This window comes from Otolemur garnettii, unplaced genomic scaffold, assembly GCF_000181295.1.
Source record: "Otolemur garnettii isolate 467f Iridium unplaced genomic scaffold, OtoGar3 scaffold00042, whole genome shotgun sequence".
Classification (NCBI taxonomy): domain Eukaryota; kingdom Metazoa; phylum Chordata; class Mammalia; order Primates; family Galagidae; genus Otolemur; species Otolemur garnettii.
Genome location: NW_003852437.1, coordinates 336375 through 346395, shown reverse-complemented (window position 1 = coordinate 346395; position 10021 = coordinate 336375). Strand labels below are relative to the sequence as shown.

General features: G+C 41.3%; 1 protein-coding gene across 1 annotated transcript in view; it reads right to left on the bottom strand.

Annotated features, from left to right (window-relative positions):
* Window positions 1-9774, bottom strand: part of KATNA1 (katanin catalytic subunit A1) — a 45273-nt gene extending 35499 nt beyond the window's left edge. The window contains exon 1 of the mRNA XM_003790256.1: window positions 9426-9774. The gene's annotated coding sequence lies outside the window, so the exon portion shown is untranslated. The remainder of the gene's footprint in view (window positions 1-9425) is intronic.
* Between the last annotated feature and the right edge of the window lie 247 nt (window positions 9775-10021).

Here is a 10021-nt window from a genome sequence, read left to right as displayed (position 1 = left end):
GTGATGCCACGGCACTCTACCCAGGGGGATAGCTTGAGGCTCTGTCTCAAAAAAAAAAAAAAAAAAGGATATGGATAGGTAGACATGGATTTAAGCTTTAGAAGTTAGGTACCTGATATTTGCTTTGCTAATGTTGACAGTGATTAGTATTATTTATTAACTATAAACAGCATGAAGTTCAAAGTTGGAAAGATTGGTGTGCTTTTGAGAAGGCAGTAATTTAAATCAGGAATGTGGCTATAGGAATAAAAAGTAGCAAATCTGAAACACAGTGGTAAAAGAATTGTTAAAATTGCTTATGAATTGACTTTATGGAGTAGAAAATAAGGTTTCAAGCCTAGGGAACTAAAAAGCAATCACAAAAGATCACAGGAAGATGGAGAAGATATATAAGCATGAAGGAAACAAGATCATTTTTGACGGAGTAGGAGTCAGTGGGATATCCAAATAAGTGTATTTTACGGTATCGCTGAGCTAGTTTTCTAGCTGTGTCCTTTCTGACCTTCACTGCCCTGGCCAACCTTTACTCACTTTTACCCCTTGCCACACAGGACAGAAAACCAGCAGTGGTAGCCTCGTAAGAGACAGAGACAGCAGGATTCCGTAGGACAAACCTAGCCCTGGACAGGTTTGGGAGAGTTGGGAGCTGATAAAAAAACAGAAGTCAACACGGCAGCTCTTAATTTAAGAGTATTCTCTTTCTGCCACTCTTCCATTTGCCTTAAGCTAGATGATGACAACTGAGTAAGACAGTTCTTAGGAAGAGCAGCTTCCTAAGAGGTGCCTGAATGGCAAGAGGGGGGCAAGTACGCAACCTGATGAGGAATGGCTGAACACCACTGCGAGACTCACCATGCCCTACCAACCACAAGAAAGAGAGAACACAAGTGAGTAAGCCATTGACTCGGAAAGCTAGGAAAAAACTACAGAGCAGACCAAAAAATACGAGAAGAGGAAATAAAGGACCAAATTTAAATAAAAACAAACAAATCCAAAAGAAAACTTAAAAAAACTAGAAAAGATTAATAAAACCAAAATCTTGGTCTTTGAAAAAAATCAAGAAATAAATCTTTACCATGACTGACCAAAAGGAGAAAAAGGGATGTGTAAATAAACAAAATACAGAGTGAAAAAAAGAAAATGACTAGACAGATCAGAGATGAAAGAAAACAAAAAAAAAATTTCCCTTTAAGTGTTTTTCTCTTGCTGCCTAAAAAACAGAAAATATAATAAAAGACTTCTCCCTGTAAAAAGCTCTAGGTCTAGTTTTTATAGATTTTTTTTTTTTTTTTTTGAGACGGAGCCTCAAGCTATCCCCCTGGATACAGTGCCATGGCATCACAGCTCACAGCAACCTCCAACTCCTAGGCTCAAGCGAGTCCCCTGCCTCAGCCTCCCAAGTCGCTGGGACTACAGGCGCCCACCACAACGCCTGGCCATTTTTTGGTTGCAGCCATCATTGTTGTTTGGCGGGCCCGGGCTGGGGATTCAAACCCACCACCTTAGGTGTATGTGGCTGGCGCCTTAGCCGCTTGAGCCACAGGCGCCGAGCCTTTTTTTTTTTTTTTTTTACCAAACTACTTGTTTTTGTTTTTTTGTAGAGTCAGGGTCTTCCTATTGCCCAGGCAGGTCTGGAACTCCTGGCCTCAAGCAATCCTCCTGCCTTGGTCTTCCAATGTTTTGGATTACAAGTGTGAGCCACTGCATCAGACAGTTTTTAGCAAACGGTCAGTATGAAACAACTTATTATAATTACATAAAAGGTGATCCAGAAAACAAGAGAAAAGCTGATCAACTCTTTTTTATGAGGCAGGGATCATAACTGAAACTGAATAAGAACAACACAATCCCCATTTTACTTACAAATATGGAAATCTTGTTTGTTTGTTTGTTTGAGACAGAGTCTCACTTGTAGCCCTTGGTAATGTGCCATGGTATCATAGCAACTTCAAACTCTTGGGCTCAAGCAATTCTCTTGTCTCAGCCTCCTGAGTACCGGGGACTACAGGTGCCCGCTACAACACCAGCTATTGTTAGAGACAGGTCTCCCTCTTGCTCAGGCTGGCCTTGAACCTGTGAGTTCAGGCAATCCATCTGTCTCACCCTCCCAGAGTGCCACCACACCTGACTTCAAATATGGAGATGTTAAATAAAGCATTAGCATACCTACAATGCATGAAAACACACACGCACATACAACCATGATCAAGAAAGGTTTATCCCAGGAATGCAAGGATGATTTAAGATTAGAAAATCTATCATTGTAATTCCTCCCACTAATGGACAAAAGTACTTCACACAAAAATGGGTAAGCAGTTGGGTGCAGTGGCTCATGCTTATAATCCTAGCACATTGGGAGGACAAAATGGACAGACTGCTTGAGTTCAGGAGTTCGAGACCAACCTGAGCAAGAGTGAGACTGCCTTCCTCCTAAAAATAGGAAAACTAGCCGGCTGTCATGGCAGGCACCTGTAGTCTCAACTATTTGAGAGGCTGAGGCAAGAGGATCACTTGAGCCCAAGAGACTGAAGTTGCTATGAGCTATCATGATGCCCCTGCACTCTACCCAGGGTGACAAAGACTCTGTCCCCAAAAGATAGATAAATACATACATACATATATACATACATACATAAAGGGTAAAGAGCACCAGGGGCAATTCACAAAAACCCGAATGGCTAATAATTACAGAAACTAATAAGAGATGAATACAAACTTAAGCAATGACAGATCTTTTTTATTTACAAGATTCAAAATAAAATTAGTTAAGCCCAATATACTAAGTGTTGACCAGGTTTTAAGAAAAAGGAATTCCTAACCAGCCGACCATGTACACTGAGGCTGGCTGTTGGAACTCAGCCTGGGCCAGCTAAACAACAACAACTGCAACAAAAAAGGTAGCTGGATATTGTGGCAGGTGCCTGAAGTCCTGGATACTAGGGAGGCTGAGGCAAAAGAATCGCTTGAGCCCAAGAGTTTGAGGTTGCTGTGAGCTGTAATGCCACAGCACTCTACCCAGAGCGACAGCTTGAGACTCTGTCTCAAAAAAAAAAAAAGAGAGAGAGGCGGCACCTATGGCTCGGTGAGTAGGGTGCTGGCCCCATATACCAAGGGTGGTGGGTTCAAACCTAGCCCCAATCAAAATGCAACAACAAAAAAAGTAGCTGGGCCTTGTGGTGGGCGCCTGTAGTCCCAGCTAACTCGGGAGGCTGAGGCAAGAGAATTGCCTAAGCCCAAGAGCTAGAGGTTGCTATGAGCTGTGACACCATGGCACTCTACTGAGGGCAACAAAATGAGATTCTTGTCTCTTAAAAAAAAAAAAAGGAAAACTGGGCGGCGCCTATAGCTCAAAGGAGTAGGGCACTGGCCCCATATGCCAGAGGTGGCAGGTTCAAACCCAGCCCTGGCCAAAAACTGCAATAAAATAAAATAAAAATAAAGTTACTTTAAAAAAAAAAAAAAAGGAAGACTTTATATACAACTTACAGGCATAAACTGGCACAGACATGGTAGAAAGCAATCTGGCTGTACTTAGGGAAATCGTGTATGCATATACCCTATGTTCCTGCAATCCTTCTCTTTTCTAAATATTCTAGAGTAAGTTTTATATACACCCACAAAGGGACTTGTTTGGGAATGTTAAAGACAAAACTGTTTGAGAAATCCAGGAGCTGGAGCCAATCTATTTCTTCCCTGCTAGAGGAATGTGGTGGATATAAACTATGGAATACCACACAGCAGAGAGAAACAATGAACAAAATTCATAAACAGCAGTATGGACAGATCATCAAAATCTAACATCAGGGTGGCGCCTGTGGCTCAAAAGGGTTGGGCGCCAGCCCCATACACTGGAGGCGGCAGGTTCAAACCCAGCCCCGGCCAAAAAATAAATAAATAAATAAAAACAAAATCTAGGGGCAGTGCCTGTGGCTCAAAGGAGTAGGGCACTGGCCCATATGCTACAGGTGGCGGCTTCAAACCCAGCCCCGGCTAAAAACTGCAAAAAAAAAAAATCTAGGATCAGGTAAAAATAAATTTCAGACATAGAACAGGATCTAAAGCCCAATAACATTATATAAATAAAAAAATACATATGTTACATAAAACATGTTTTTTAAAGGATACATATTAACGCACATCCAAAAACATACATTAAACATATCAGAAGAGTCTATGGAGGTGAAGAGGACAACATGAGTCAAGGAACTGGATGAAGGGCAGAGGAGAAGCAGAAGCTAAAATACAATTAAAGGACTTTATATTTGTGGATAATCACAGTGAGTCTCTAAGATAGTTCTCAATGACCTCTGCCTCCTATTCCCATACTACTGAGCAGGTGTCCTCAAACTATAGCCCGTGGGCCACATCTGGCCAGCTGGGTGTTTTTGCTGCCACTGCTTAGCAGCCAACTCGTCCCAGGGCCAGCAGTCCGGCCCTCCAATGGTCTGAGGGACAGTGAACTGGTCCCCTGTTTAAAAAGTTTGAGGATCCCTGCTCTTGAGTAATTACCTCCCCTTCAATGTGGTTTCTGTAACAAATAAAGGAATGCCATTTCTGAGATTAGTCTGTTATTTCCATCTTTCTCACTCCTACAGGCCCACTCAAAGAGAAACCAGCTACCATGTAATGAGCTGGTCTGTGCAAAGGCTCGCAGGGCAAAAATTTAGGAAGCCCCAGGCCAACAACCAGTGAGGAACTGAATCCTGCCAATAACCAGTAAGTGAGCTTGGAAGTTGAGCCTTAAAATGACAGCACAGTAGCTGATAAATCTTGTTTACAGCTTTCAGAGACCTTCAGTATGAGACACTCAACTAGGCATGCCCAGATTCCTGACCCAAACAAACTGAGATAATAAATATCTGCCGTTTTAAGCCACGAAATTCTTGGGTAATTTGTTATGAAGCAATCCAGCTGTGAAATGAGGTCTCTAAGTAACTTAAGACTGGGCATCTGAAGTCCAAAAGAAAATGAATAAGATCCCATGACCCTTTAAGTAGTGACTACCTGGATTCATGACCACTGATAATATTCCATCTTAAAAGCTTCCTGGCAAGGGATTGTGGCTCTCTGTTATTTACTGATAGATCCCCAGGACCAAGAACCACGTTGGCATATAGGAAATTTTAGTAAATCTTCAAATGATTAAATGAATGAATATGTCAGGTTTTGCTTCAACTACCAAGAGTTCTGATCTTTGTCCAGTTCCTGACCCTCAGCACACTCACATTCCTTGATCCTGAACTCATCCCTACCAAACTGGGATTATAGCTTAATTCCTTTGTGATTACTTGTGCCCTGAAGCCACCCATGCCTTATAGTGACACCTCGTCTGTGTAAGGTTAGACGAACTTCACTGGGCCAACTGCTGAAAGTACATAGTTGATCTGGATAAACCTGATATCAAGCCTCTCCTTTCCTTAATAAACTCCCTGCAGATTTGTCTTTCCTTTCTCCCACTAAGAAAACCTAAATTAACTACTTACATATAGGTTGTCCTTAATTCTCTCTTTTTATTTGAGGGTCATGGTTGATTGGCCCAAAACTCATGTAAGTCACCCCAGGCTTTCTTCCAAGGTTCTGTATTTTAAACTTTTCTTTCTCATCAGAAAAATTCCTCAGGAGGTAGCGCCCGTAGCTCAGTGGGTAGGGTGCCGGCCACATACACCAAGGATGGTGGGTTTGAACCTAGCCCCGGCCAGCTAAAACAACAATGACAACTGCAGCAACAAAAAAAAATAGCCAGGTGTTGTGGCGGGCACCTGTAGTCCCAGCTACTTCGGAGACTGAGGCAAGAGAATTACTTAAGCCCAAGAGTTGGAGGTTGCTGTGAGCTGTGACACTATGGCACTCTACCGAGGGCGACAAAGTGAGACTCTGTCACAATAAAAAAACAAACAAACAAAAGTATCCTTAGCATTGCTAAAATAATACTGCAAAGGACAGAAACTGGGTCTACCTACTATAATATCTGGCAATATTTGAAAAAAATGAATCTATTTAGAAAAAAGCTAATAAGCCAAATTTTAAGCACTATGAACTGTAAACATTAGTTATTGGTTCAACATTAATAGAACACTTATGAAAATGAGATTGCCCCCAAATCTAGGCTCCTGCTTACACATATTATTAAACAGAAAAATAACCATAGGCTATGCCTGCTTCATCTCATAGCAAGTTTTTCCTTTACATTATTCTAACAGGACCATCATTTTGCTTACAAGGCTTGAGTAGTTAAAACTTTGCTAATGACTAAATTTATTTAAATTGAGTAAGATGCATTGGGGAATTGCAGTAGCAGTAAGAGAGTCAAAATTTTTTAATACTGGCGGCGCCCATAGCTCAGTGGGTAGGGCACCAGCCATATACACCAAGACTGATGGTTCAAGCCCAGCCTGTGCCAGCTAAACAATGACAACTGCAACAAAAAATAGCTGGGCATTGTGGTGGGCACCTGTAGTCCTACTTGGGAGGCTGAGGCAAGAGAATAGCTTAAGCCCAAGAGTTTGAGGTTGCTGAGAGCTGCGACATCACAGCACTCTACTGAGGGTGACATAGTGAGACTCTGTCTCAAAAAAAAAAAAAAAAAAAAATTTAATACTAAAAACTCCATTTTACAGGAAAATTTCTAGCAAACAATATATATGTGATGCAGTTAGTGCCCGCACAAAGAAACTAAAAGTGTTCTTTTGTTCTCTTCTAAGATTAGGAAAAGGAAGTGACCAAAGAAACTAAAAAACAACAGGTTAACAGATCCAAATATTTGAGTCTAAGACTCTTATACTCTTTCCAAACAACAAATATGGGAACCTCCCTATTCCACACTGAAAAAACATTGCTTATCCATTTGATTTTTAAAGAAATCTTAGGCTGAGTTCCACGTACACTGCAGTTTTTTTTTTACCAAGTCATTCATAGGTAATTCATTAAAAAAAATTTAAGGTGCACCAACTGAGTTGCAAGGAACTGTATTATAGACAAAAATAAGAATTAGATGTTGAAATCCTTGATTACTGGAAGGGATATCATTTGATTTAAGATCTTTTTTCTTTGTTTGCTAATTGGAGAGAAGCATGGAATATAATCAAAGCATAAACTAAAAATCAGCATCAATGTTGAAAGCCTGAAAATGTCTTAAAAATATTTATCTGCCAAATTTCTAAAAAAAAAAAATTCATGAAACTCAATCATGCACTTTCGTGAACCAAGTGTTTGTGACATTAAAAGTGGCAATATACACTGGTAAGCAATTTTCAAGATGTTCATCTCTGGGATATAAAAGAAATCATATGCTAATGTACATCAGTCACTGGTGATTATGAATAAGCATAATAAATGAGTGACCCATGACCAATTATAGCATGGCATACATTTTTCTTACCTATGTAATCATCATATGATAAATATTGAAGTACAAGAAAGTTATCACTATTTTTAAAAAAGCACTACCAACAACAACAAAAAATACCTGTTCAGAAAAAAAATTCATACATACAAATTCCCCTTTATACTGAGGATGCAAAAAAAAAAAAAATTTAGACACATTTTAAGTGATCTTATTGAGAGGTTTAAATCAATCATTCCCAAAAAGTATATGAACTGCAGGTAGCACGTCTAGCTACACTTGACCGGGAAGAGTACCTTCAATTTGGCTCGGTGCCTATAGCTCAGCAGCTAGGGCGCCAGCCACATACACCAGAGCTGGTGGGTTTGAATCCAGTCCAGGCCTACCAAACAACAACAACAACTATAACCAAAAAATACCCAGATGTTGTGGTGGGTGCCTGTAGTCCCAGCTACCTGGGAGGCTGAGGCAGGTGAATCGCTTAAGCCCAAGAGTTTGAGGTTGCTGTGACCTGTGATGCCATGGCACTCTACGGAGGGCAACATAGTGATACTCTTGTCTCAAAAAAAACAAAAAAGAGTAACTTCAATTTAACTTTTTAAAGTAATACATAAAAGCTCTTAAAATGTGTGTACATTTTTTTGGCAACCTCTTTATGTATTTGGTAAACTTTCTTTCAGTTTACCCTAAACAAAACAAATCAATCAGTAAGTACAGTAATTTAAAATGTAATTTAAAAGCCATATCCAAGCCCTATCAATAAACACTACTAGTAAAATCTATTTCACATGTTTATCAACATTGACCATACTGATGTGATAATGCTGTATCTCTTAAAGAGTCAAGTTGCTAAAAAAAAAAAAAAATTGCTGTAAACAGAAATCCAACAATGTTGGTAATACACTAAATTCTACAAGATTCTGTAATACTCAATATATGTCAGAATTGTGATACTGTTTCAAAATGAGCTGCAGACTCCTTCCTAGAGTACACAGTATGCCTACTACTGAATCTATAAAATATAAAAGTTTCTTGAATAACCAAGGCCAGAAAGAAGTTTCATATAGCTTTTCAGCTAGGAATGCTGTGAAGTTGATTAGCACTGCCTTTTTTTTAAGGTATGGTACAGGCCACAAGTTGTTAACACAAACGAAGAATTTTGATCTTATTTCTTGATACAAGAATTCACTGATTACAAAAAACCATCTCCTTTGGAAAAGGACACAGGGCTACATATTGAGACATTTAGAATTGTATAAACATTACAAGACTCTTACTTGACACCTAAGTTGACTATCATTGTGACTAAATATTAAAGCTCTATTGCACACATTCTAAAACATCTGGAGTAGTTTTCAGTGGTAACTAAAGGTCTGATTCCAAAGAAATCATAAATTAGTGCTTTCAAGAGAAAAAGGTGCCAACACTGAGCTGTCGGAAGTCAGTAACCATAAGCGCACTTCACAGTTAAAAAAGGAAACTATTTTTGATTAAATAAGGGTTTGAGATTATCCTTTGCAAGACTTAAGGATCCACTTTTATCTCTAATTTTGTCACTTTATATGTATAGAACAAATATTTTGAGGATTAAGTTTCTAAAAGGTACCAACTCTAAACAAAAAAACTCTAAACAAAAAGGGCCATAAGCTTCCCAGGGGGACGCCCAGCTCTAGAATAAATATTTAAAGAAATAACATATCCAATAATATCCTACCAACCTAACAAACTAAGAAAGCAAGATGCATCCCAGTGTCATAACTTTTCCTGGTTTACCAAGGGTGAGGGCTTAGGGGAGAGGGTGGAGTGGGCGTGGGCGGATTCGAGAGAGTACCAGTCAAAAAAGCAAACAACTTAAAATACATTCCCTTGGCCGGTGACTTTGGTGGGATCCACACGAGCCCCTGAACAATTCCTGGCTGGACAGGATTCCTCAGGTAGGCGGACTGTCGCCTGACAACAGCAAGGATCTAAGACCTCGGCGCACGCACAGGCAGGCTTACCGCAGGATGCCCAGCGGGCTCTTACGCAAAGCCAGCCCCGAGTTAGATGACCAAGGGTGCCAGAGGAGCGCGAGATCACTCACCTGTGGCGGCCCAGGCTCCTTGGGAAAGCGTCCACAGCCAGGTGCAGAGGAAGGGCCGAGTGGGGCTCCTGCTAGCAAGGAAGGAGGGGCTCGGCCCAGCCCCAACCACCCCGCTTTCCGCTCACGGATCCACTTCTGCCTAGTCAACCGTCACCAGACCCGGGTGCTGCTCCTGTTCGCGGAGAATTTGAAGGCAAACCCGCCAGGGTCACTTCCGGTGCTGGGGGCAGCCTGAGCGACTCCAGCGCACGCGGGGCGACGCCCCGGGAGCGAGGACGCCAGGCTGCGTGCGCGCGCCGCGCGGGACGGGGGGTGGGGGTGTGGCCGGGCTCTGGGGCGCGCCTGCGCAGTTTCTCGCCACCGCCTCTAGGCGGCCGGCATAAATTAGGAGTATGGACCCGAAGCGGTACTGCCTTCAGTACCTCCAAGTCTTTTTAGAGTGCTTGTTCACTTTCCCTCCCATTTGATTTTTGACCACACCCCACAGAGATTAGGAGGTCAGAGTGGCTATTACACAGATGAGTGTCAGGGATCAAGCAATTCGTTTATGACAAATACTGTTTTAGAACCTAGTACTGTACTCAGAATTCATCTGG